The sequence below is a fragment of the Lates calcarifer genome, unplaced genomic scaffold (assembly GCF_001640805.2).
Source record: "Lates calcarifer isolate ASB-BC8 unplaced genomic scaffold, TLL_Latcal_v3 _unitig_4999_quiver_1993, whole genome shotgun sequence".
Lineage (NCBI taxonomy): Eukaryota > Metazoa > Chordata > Actinopteri > Centropomidae > Lates > Lates calcarifer.
In genome coordinates, this window is record NW_026117226.1 from 24,180 (window position 1) to 35,740 (window position 11,561).

The 11,561-nt window shown below is 41.2% G+C and overlaps 1 pseudogene; it reads right to left on the reverse strand.

The window, feature by feature from the left end:
* Nucleotides 1-1,129: 1,129 nt before the first annotated feature.
* Nucleotides 1,130-11,469, reverse strand: LOC108873003 (collagen alpha-1(VIII) chain-like; annotated as a pseudogene).
* Between the last annotated feature and the right edge of the window lie 92 nt (nt 11,470-11,561).

Below are 11,561 nucleotides of genomic sequence, written 5' to 3' on the forward strand. Positions count from 1 at the left end.
TTTGTGCATTTTTAAATTGTCCTCCAGATATTGACTTTTTCCATAAAGTTTACAGACTTGTAAACGACAGATTAGAGATAATGAGTTTTAGCCTCTTGATTTCCAGAAACCCTGCTCCTACACTTCCCATAATGCTACTGGATGGTGTCTTTCATGATGCCATGCTCACATCAGATCGTTCAAACAGTTCCCGTTCCCGACCTGTTAAAAATGAACCTAACATTATGATTTGTCAAAGCAGTGAAATCACAGTGGCTGACTTCTGTTGAGTGCCTCAGTCAGCCATGTGCACTGAGAAAAAAGTCTGCAGCTTGTTGTCAGTGAGACTTTTCCTGACGATGCCAGCACTGCAGCTGTTTGAATGGCTGCCTCTTCTTTGAGCTCCCTGCTCAGTAGGTGCTGAATTTGTTTAGAAAACATGTCTTACTGTTTTGCTGCTGTCACCTACATGTAAGGCAAATCCCACCACAGTTGTTCCCATCTGTATCTTTTTACAAGTGGTTCCTTAGAGACTGCACTACAGGAGATACTCATCCTTAATGAATTGCATTGCTCAGATTACCTACTGTATGTACACCCAGCTGGTGTACATAGGTACTGCTCCGGCAGTAACTTTTACAGTAGCTGTTTAGTTGAGGCCGATAGACCGTTACATGGCAATTTATTTTCTGAGTCCAATACGAGGTAGAAACCCTGAAAGAGAGGCCGATAAACGTTAGCTGACGTGATGAATTTTGAAGTTAAACAGCAAGTTTGCTATCTTCCCAAATACGGCAAAGGCCAGGTGTCGCAGACATACATTGCAGTCAACAACAGCAAAAAAATTTTTTAAACAAAACATCATATATAACAATATATAAGCATGATAATGGTCACAGTATAGTCAGCTGGATCTTTACTGCGGGTCATTCCCCTACTCTCTCTCCTCTTGATTAATGTGTGGTGGCAGGAGGAGAAGACGACAGCAGCTGAAGACCTGAAGTGGATGAAAGAAAACCAAAGTGTTAAATAAAAGACCTCGACCATCTAACTGCTGTGAACTACCTTCGTGACCTAAATATATAATAAATCAATAATGCATGATTGTTTATTCAGATTTACAACGTCATAGGCATAAACCAGTCAAAACTGCTGTTTTTCTGTCTTTATTAAAAGTCACCAGTAAAAGCAACACAGACCAAAATTCACATATTTTGTTAAAATACGTTAAAAAGAACAAAAAGGAGGGAAAAAGTTGTAAAAGAATTTCATTCCAAAAGTTTGAACACCTTAATTGACAATAAAAACTGAAAAACAGTGACACATTGATTATTAGACTTTGATATGGGTATGAGCTTTCTTGAATATTTGTCTTATTTTTTTGCCACAGAACATACATGTGTTCTGCATTTTGGAATGAATTCTCTCATTTACTCTAACAAAAAACAGAGCAATCCCAAGTAATCAGTAGTCAAACAAATAAATTACAGAGAGTACTGACAAGCTGACGAAAACCATTCAAAGAATTCATATTTAGTACAAACAAAACAAATCTGTGACAGCAAATGGTCAAAACAAAAGTATCAAACAATGGTTCCCTTGCCAAATTGTGGGCCAAATATTTTTTTTCTGTTCTGGACACAGTATGAAATTGGATAAAATATCCAAAAAGGTTTTCAGACATAAGATGCTGTTGTTGAAAGCTGCATTTTCCAAATAACATAGAACATCAACAATAACTTAATAACTGTATGATGACCCCTAATACATAACCCAAGTGTCTGTTACGATAACTGTGAGTAAATGCATTGTACAATTAAACCAATATGATCATATGTGCCCAGTGTACAGTTTATAACTGTAAAGCAAAAGATGAGTGAAAAGTGAATACGATTCTGCGACATAAAGCCTCATTGTTCCAGGAATTATTCCAGTAAAGTCATGAACACTGATATATTATGTATGTATGGATATAAGAGTAAATGCACAATGTAAACATACAAGGATTATGACAACTGAGATATTTGGTAGTATTTTTGACCTTTGCTCTCCACAGCAACATCACAGCCAGCAACCAGATGGGTTATCACAAAATTTCTATGCAAACTGCGCTCATTGTTTTATAACTGCTTTCTGATACTCCAACCGTGTGTGTAAAAACAGATGTGATGCATATAATGCAAAAACTAATTCAATGAAGTATGTTGCTGCTATCAAAACGTTTTTTTAAAGATATTCTGCCACCACTCATTGTAAACCTTTAAACTTGACCTATATTGTACCTTTGCATTCTCTTATCAATATGGTGAAATTTACCATCTTATGTCACCGCTATCACCTTTGTGTTTTCTTACATCACGTACAGTAAGTATCCAGAAAATGTTGAGTGGACATATTGACCAGCATAAAGTCCTGCAGCCTGGTCTGACGGCAGCTGTATGTGTACAGTGTCTCCTTGTCGTAATGGGAGTACAGCACTCCCTGAAGCCTGATCCAGCAAGCCCTTTTTGTACTCATCATAAGTGTACATCACTGGCTCATTGTTCTTCATCAGTGCCACCCACACATTACCTCCTTTGCAGTGGACATGGTAAGCAAAGTAGTAGATCCCTGGTATGGTACAGGTGAAAATACCAGTTTGGGGATTGTAGTCTTGATTGCCGTTGTGCAGGAGTTTGTCGAAGATGACTGGAGAGCCGACAGGAGGGAACGGATTTGTGAGCTTGGCAGTGAATGCAGGCATCTCTGGGCCGTTTCCACCAATCTCGCCTCCATTCTTCCTGTAGACCTGTTTTTGGCCAGTGTATGGGCCAGTTACAGGGAGAATCTGCCCCAGGTCAGGAGATACAGCAGGTAGTCCTGGAGGACCTGGGGGTCCAGGTTGTCCCGGTTGCCCTGGAAGTCCAGGCGGGCCACTGGGGCCAGGGTTACCTTGAAGACCAATATGACCGGGGAGTCCTGGCTTTCCGTCACCAGGATAGCCAGGTTTTCCTGGCATGCCTGTTTCGCCTTTTGGCCCTGGCAGCCCAGGAGGTCCGATTGGTCCCCCTGGTCCTGTAAGCCCTGGAATTCCCTGTGGTCCCTGGTGGCCTGTCTCTCCAGGTTGTCCACCCTCTCCTCTTGGTCCTGGTAGTCCTGCGGCACCAGGGGCACCAGGTAAAACCCCTAATACCAGCTTCTCCTTTAGGACCAGTAGGGCCTTGTAAACCTCTTGGCCCTGGTTGTCCACCCTCTCCTGACCGGCCTGGCTGTCCTGGAAGACCTGGAGGCCCTAATTCGCCCTTAATTCCTGGATTTCCTTTTGGTCCACTAGCACCATCCTCTCCCTTTTGCCCTGGGAAGCCAAGACTACCAGGGGGCCCTATTGGACCTGGTGGACCAGGCATACCACTAGGACCCGTGGGACCAATGACCCCTGGAAGACCTCCATGACCTTTGTCACCTTTTGGGCCTGGAGGTCCAGGAACACCAGCATGTCCCTTGTGACCCTTAGGTCCTGGAAACCCTGGTTTACCATAGCCTGGCAGTCCTGGCCCCCCCTGGTAAACCAGGAGGGCCTGGTTCCCCTTTCCCTCCAGAGAGCCCCGGTTGGCCCTCTTAAACCATCTTTTCCTGGTTTTCCAATTCCTGGCAAGCCCGGTGGCCCTGGTTGACCACTTTCACCAGGAGGCCCTGCTAGTCCTGGCTCTCCAGGAGGACCAGGTTTTCCTGGTATTCCTGGTTTGTCCAGGCGGAAACCATTGAGGCCAGGTTTACCAATGCCAGGGATGCCCACATTTCCAGGTGGACCTGGTGGTCCAGCAGGTCCTTTCAAACCTGGCAAAACCAGGTAAACCTATTCCTTTGTCTCCTTTGATGCCTGGGAGGACCAGGTAACCCAGGTGGACCTTTTTGGCCAGGCTCCCTAGAGGACCTGGTTGTCCTGGCAGCCCCTGCCCTCCCTGGTTTTGAAATCCCAGGGAGTCCAGGGGGACCTGGGAGCCCTGCAGGCCCAGGAAGTCCAGTTGGTCCTTCACCCACCATTAGGACCAAGGTCACCTTTTGGTCCTTGTAATCCGGGTCCTCCAGGTTTTCCTGGCAATCCTGGCATGCCAGGTTTTCCTATTCCTGGGTAACCTTGGGGACCAGGAGGCCTGGCTTTCCTGGTAACCCTGGCAATCCCTGGCCTGGTAGGCCAGATGGGCCTTGTGGTCCTGGTGGTCCCACTGGTCCAGGGGGACCCTGAATTCCTTGCAGTCCCTCTCTGAGACCTTCGCCACCAGGACCAACGGGAGGTGGACCTTTAGCCCCTCTGGGGAATGTTTGTCCTGAAAAAAAGAGGAAACATTTGGTGGAGGTGAATACTGAATATTGACCCACTAATGACTGTGAAAATAAATGATGACTGATCATTTTCCATTAACTAGGCTGATCTCACCTTTGCCCTCAGTTAGTGGCCTCTCTTTGCCCAGTTGCAAAGGCAGCTGAGGAAGCTCTTTTCCATACTGTGCCGGTAATGGCATCTCATTCCCCAAAAACTGCTGTTGAGGGTACCCATCATTGTACTGTGGCAGGGGCTGTGTTGTTGAGGCGGCTGTTTATGTCCATAATATGCCCCACCGTGGGTCAGGTGTAATGAGCACAGCTGGAACACTGTGTAGATGATTAGATAGAAAGAATGGAGGGGTACAGCCACCATTTTTCTGCAGCAGAGAAAAACAACAAAACAGAGTAATAATGTGACACACACATATTTAGATGAGTCTCTGTGCAACCCCTGACCAGTTTTATTATTCATTTATTTCAAGAAAGAATAATTTATAGTTACCATTTCCTGCAAGAGTATTAGATTTTTAATGCAGCTCCTGGACAAAGTATGGAATCAGGAGCTTTTTGTAATATTTCCCATCACTACATCTTGCATTAACATAGTGGGCAGGTAACATTAACTATATCTATATTGTATAAGCACATTATGAAGTTAAAGGACTTGCAAGAGAGACACAAAAAGAACGGTTAAACTCAGAGCATCAGAAGCCAAGATATCCTGACTTATGGATCCTACATTTCCCACAGTGCAACAGGATCATGTCTTTTGTCAGCCTGTCTCTGCCTGGTAAAGGCATCTTCACAGCAAAGTCTAACAAAGTCTTTCTGTAATAAATCTGTAATTCCTAAGCCCAAGCCAAGTAGCATTTAAGTCTTCCATAGATGCAGATATTCTTAACAGAGCAGCCTTCATATTAGTTTGTGACCAGCAGGCTGTGCTCTTCAATCAAGCAGCTGAATAAAAATGATTTCAAAAGCCAACGCTCTGGGTCTTATGAAACCCACTGTGGTCAAACTCAAAAAGGAAACAGAAACCCTCTCCTTCCTTGTGTTTATACATCTATTCAAACACACTGTGTAAAAGCCTCAGTCTCTCATATCCTTGACATGAATTAGATTGCGTACATTGCTAAAACATATATCGTAATTAAGAGGCCCCACAGGGGACGTGGTCAGTTTCGAACATAATCCTTAATCCTTTAAACATGTCTGTGCTAAGGAGATTGGGTCAGTGCTGCCAAGAATACAGTGTGAAAATAAACAGCAATGGGTGAATGTATGTTCTCCTCCTTTGCGGTATATTGTGTGTCCTGAAACAGAACCACAGGGAAACAAAGTTTTTGGATAGCTGAAACAATGGAAATTAGACTTGCTTACATTTTTCTGGGCAATTATTTAAAAATGCAAGCTAAGTAGTGTGAAGCTGAATGTGACACAATCAATATGTTACAGATGCAAATGGTTTTCAAACTATGCAATAAAAAAAGGAAACCTCAGACAAGGAAAGGTGAATGTAAAATGAATAATATTTCTGAAAATTTGGAGGTTTTAATCAAACAAGTATGAGTTTACATGCAATGATTGCACACACGGGATTTTAAGACTGATTGTGATAAATATCTTGAAAAACTAGCTGCAAAAGTAATTTGATTTCATTTCTTTTGTATCGAGTTAGTATCAACAGCCTCCCACCATGCAAAACCACAAATATCTCTTACTTTCAGAGTTCTCCTCCTCTCAAACTGAAGGTCGTCGCCCCCTCTTTGGCCTGCGCTTCCTTCCTTCGTCTGGTTTCCCTTCTACTTCCCCTGACTTTAGGTCGCTTCTCTGGGTCTTTTCCAAGGCATGAGTGGGACAGTGGCCATGCACGGGATTCCAGCCAGGTGTTAGCTGCAGTCCTGCTGGGCCCTGTGAAAATATGAATGTCAGGTTCGATGAATGTCAGGTAGTGACCTTTCACAGAGGCCTGGGTTTTGTAACACTAAGCTGCCATCCCCACCTGGTAGACATATTTTGGCCCTGATACAGTTATGCTGAGACACACCTTTTTCCTTGAGGAATGTAGGGACAGGGGTATTAAAAATAAATGTAACACAACTGTAAAATTATAAAGCTGTATTTTGCAACCCTTCTGGGAGCAGATATCAATATGAAACATCATCTGGTTTAATAGTGGTCTGTGTAAGTGTTGAATTCAGAAATCTCAGGCTAAAATGTTCAACATATCCAGTGTTTTTCCACAGCTATAAAAAGCTCTATGTATCTATCCTGGAAGACAACAAAAACAGTGATCTGATGACAATAGAAACCTAAAGACTTGTATGTGGAAACTCACTTAAAAAGGCTACATAACCCATAAACCAAACTTAATGATTGTTTTTAATCCACTGTTTTTGGTCTTCAAGCCATCTGATGCTATTTATGATGTATAGATCCAGCACCATGGACAGAGATTACAGAGCCTGTACAGCTATGAGACTGAATGCCCATACAGTTTGTGTTGCTCACCTCTGATCTTTTTCATCAGTTTCAGCAACTACAAATACAGATTTTTGCATTAATTAAAACTGATCAAAACTGCGGAAAGAAATACTTGATAAAAAGAAGACATAATTCAAATTTTGAAAACACCTTATGTGCTTTATCTCCTCATGCTTTGATTATTGCAACACCCTCCTCACATTTTAACTCAAATTCTGTTGATTGATGACAGACAAAACACAGCTGCTGGACTTTCAACCAGAACCACAAGGCACGGCAACATTAACACCTCTCACACTGTATATTTAAGAAGTGATTTTAAGAGATGTTTGATTACTTTTGAGCTCCTTTGTGGCCTGGCTCTTTATACAAGTCTGCACATATTTGAGATCCATGGGCAGAGGATTTCTTTAATCTGTTCCAGAAGCCAGGCTTAAAAGTGGAGAGGACAGAGTCTTTGCCTTCAGGGGCTTTAAACCTTTTTAAAACATACTTTTATCAAAGACCTCATCCTGATTTTACTTGACCTCTCGTCTTTATTCTTTTATCTTATATTACTGAAATTGCTTTTATCTGTGTAGGTTACATTTTATATTTTAACACAGTAAAAGTTTTAATGCATGTTTTGAAGAGAAAATAGCTCAATGATTGGTAAACACAGACAGTTAAAAAGCTTAAAAGCTTGTCAAATGACTAAAACGTGGTTATTTAAGTGCCATATAGTATTATTATGATCTGACTAAAAAGGTTTTTAAATGTTTCCCCAGACTCTAGTGCAGGAACAAATCATTTGTTAAACATATTTTTCAAATACAGAACCAGCAAGGGATTGATCCTCAAGTATTGATCTCCTAAATTGAACATGATTTCACACATGGGGCTGTTAAACTGATCATGGCTCTAGTCAAAACCCTGTGTACTAGTACAAAGCAAAGCTGTTCTCTGCAGACAGAAAAGGAACATATGCTTGGCGAGGAAACGAGACGACCTCCGTAAAACAATAAGTCAGCAAAACAAAGAGGACGGTGCCTTGAAACACATGTTCCCTCCGACCTCCAAGGATACATCAGTCTTCATGGCTTACAGAGACCGAGCAGACAAAAACATATCCTATCCCATTTACAGGACGAGCTGTAGTAAGTAACAGAGCTCACTTGTTTCATCTGTGGTGACCTAATATCTTAGAGACACATGGGGCAGGGTTAAGGACATAGCATTAAAATATATAAACTCACATCACACTGAACACACTTAAGTCCATCCACTATTAAAAAATGGCTTGTTTTTGTGTGGAGACCTACATTTTTAGGTATACATGAATCTTTTTCAGCTCTCTTGTAGTACTCTGGTCAGACACACTGTACACATTCCACTTTCTACATGGATAAATGACACATAGACCCTTGAACCACAATGTCTTTTTCTTTAGAAACTTGCTTTCACAATTATATTAATGTTTTATTTGGGCATGGAAGACCAGCAACTGCTACGGCAGATTTCTCTCATGACTGGACACTTGAAATAATTTGAAGAAACTTTTCTTTCTGTTAGGCTGTTATTGTATTCTACTTATTTTTCAGGCGTGTTCTACAAAAGCAATAAAAATGAAATCTTAAATGAAATTTTGAGTATTTACAACATCATCTCTTTGTCTGTTTTTGTTTTTGCACCATCTTTTCCTGAACTGTCTTTACATATTTTTGCGAATAAATGTGCAATTCGCAAACATCAATGATGAAACAATGTTGTGATAAAGTTAATATATTATTACGTTTATTTTGTGAATTGGAGAAGAGCATTCAGAGTTTTGAGCACTGACAATCTGTTGTGAATGTGAATCATAAACTGTAAATCAATGAAGTAATAAAAATATAATTAAATCCAACATGCAACACTGTGTTCACTCTTCAAAAACATTTGTTTTTTATTGTTTCCTGCTGTCAATGAAGAACTCGGCAGTGGTTTCAAACACACAAACATGGTGTTTATTTTGAAATAATGGTGGTTTAAACAACTGGAATAATTTCATGGCATTCACACTCCACTTTAATATTTCCATTGGAACGTTATGCCTGAGTGCTTCTTACATGTGAAAGCAAATACGCTATTTATGCCACTGCAGCTACCAATTACTCTGCTTTGATTACAGAACGTCCATATCATCAGTCATCTCTTGGTTTCCAGACAGTGTAATGGGAAAGCAATTGGACTAACTGTGTCTGGACCACAGACTGAAATTTGAAAAGTATTGAATTATAAGGACATTATGCCGTCTGCATGTTCAGCTTTGATACCTGAGCTCCCTGTATGGCAACACAATAAACAAAGTCTTTTCCTAAATCATCCTGGTGTGGTTTATTTCTGTTTTCCGTCACACAGGCTGTGGTAAAGTTCTCATGTAGTTGCTTGGGGGTCAGATGATTCCCCCAAGTTCCCCTTTGCTTCCACAGGTAATTGTCAAGAACTATTTTTTCAGCACAACTGTACGCTTTCAATTCTGCCTTATCGATCATGTAGCGATGGCCATAATTTATGGAGCTATTTAAAAGTGAAAGCCCCATGGACCTGAAATTCCTTGTAATTTCTGATCTTTCACGGTACATGCAATGTTTCTGAGAAGAATTTCCAAACTGGAGAGTTTAGTCCTGAGGACTGGGCAGTGCATCACAGAGACTTGAAATTTCAGATTTGTGATTCATCTGACCAAAGCTGCACATGAAACGTGATTCCTCCCTGATTTTTTTCCACTGAACGTGGCTCAGGAGACCTGGGCATATCAGAGGCTGTGTGCTTTTTCTCTGGTTACTTGTTTTACCATTTGCATAAAATCAGAAATAAGCCACTTTTACTAGAGAGGGAGAACATAGCCCTCTTTCCAGCCATAAAACATCTGCTTACTACTGCTTTTCCAGCAGGTTTCTAACATGCACAGTATCCTCCTAAATCTAAAACTTTATAGAAAAAGTAAACATAAGTTGTCTTTTAGACCTATTAATGTGAATCTTACAGTCCACTTATCAGCCAACCTGTCTACAGATGACACCATATCCACCAAAAACAGTCAGCTCAGTTCAGCTTTCAACACAATCGTCTGATAGAAATTTAAAAAACATAAACTTTCTGATAGATAAAGTCACCTCCAGCATCATCACTCTTCTTCTTGTCACCGTGCATCAGCAGCACCATTATGGTGCAGTCATGAACTCCTTGGTTCACCTGGGCCAGCAAAAACAAATAGTTATGGAAAACAGTCCCTAAGCATCGCCATTTCCTGCAGAGTGTGAGAAGAGCTCACCTCCCATTTTTATCACGTTCTACAGAAAAAATACAGAACATCCTGAGCAACATCCCTATCTGGTTTGAAAACTCCTCTTCAGGAGTGGAGACAAGAGGAAACAGCTTGCCTGGCTCTGTCCAAAGGCAACATAAAAAAACATAAAACTCACTAATTGACATGTTATATCTTGTTTGTTTAATCTGTCTCAAAAAACTCCAAGTTGTTCCTCAGTTGGTGTTTTCATTTATCTAGAGACGCTTTTAAGAATTCCAACTCATGATTTCTGAGAGGAGAGATAAAGTGCGATACTGTGTAGAACAAGTAAACACCCAACACCTTCCTATCATTGAGCTTATCAGGCAGTTACATCTACACTGAACCTAAGTGCATATGACATGAACCACAGTGTACAGGGTCTAAACAAGACAGTGCTTATAAAATACATTATAAAATAGTGTTGTGCTGTGTTGCGGGCTACTCCTCGTATGTTTGCACTTTCTGTAGTTGCACCATGTTACTAAGAAATAGATGGACAGCTCAACAATAAAAATCTACATGACTGAGCTGTGTCCTCTTCACATCTCAACAAAGCAGAATCAATTTCAAACAACTCTCTTGCTTATTTTTCATTCTGTCATCTTGTGCATGAACTCTACTTTGATGAAATCTCCTCAGACACCTCCGCACCCCTCGCTTGATGACAATCCCATGCAACAAAGATTGCTCGGCCCAGGATGGACGCTGGCTCCTCTGAAACTCTTTGCCAACACTTACAACCACAGCCGGCTCCACTTGGTGATGAGCCACAAGTCTTTTATCACCTCCAGCTTGGCTTTGAAAATAATCAAATTTCCATTTCTCCTCTGTGTTCCTCCCCTGACCGATTCCAGATGGGGGACTCTACCGCTCGATAAACAAATGATGAGGAACAGAGGCATGTCATTGCTTACAGATACGGGTGCCAGTCTTAATTGCTTGTGGTCAGGCCTGGCTTTTGTGTTTTAAACAGATTGCACAGGGTCTTTCTTTTCCAGTGAGAGCAGGCTAACAGTGCTGCAGGACAGGGCTAAAAAGAAACTGTCACTGAACCCAAATAAAGACATTATTATCAAAACTGAGTGACTATTGGTTATTGAGGAACATCAAATGTTTAAAAACAAATCTGCTAAGTAAAAAAACTACTTTTTTATGACGGAAAATGTTAAAGATTCAAATACAAGCTTTGATAAATGCAATTCTGTTTTTAGTATAAGAGAAAAAGCGTATCATATGCAAATATTACATTACCTTAATTTGGCACATGCCTTTGTTCAAACTTCTTCTTCTTCACATCTGCAGTTTGGGTCAGTATCTCGCCCTGGGACATTCTGACAGGATAGCCATGGGACTGAACCACCAAACACCATTCCTACAAGTAATGTCTGACTGCTGGATCACCTGAGCTACAGCAAACCCAAGAACAATACAGATGTTACTCTGTTAGTTGCACTTTTTTTTCCCTAAATCACTAATTGAA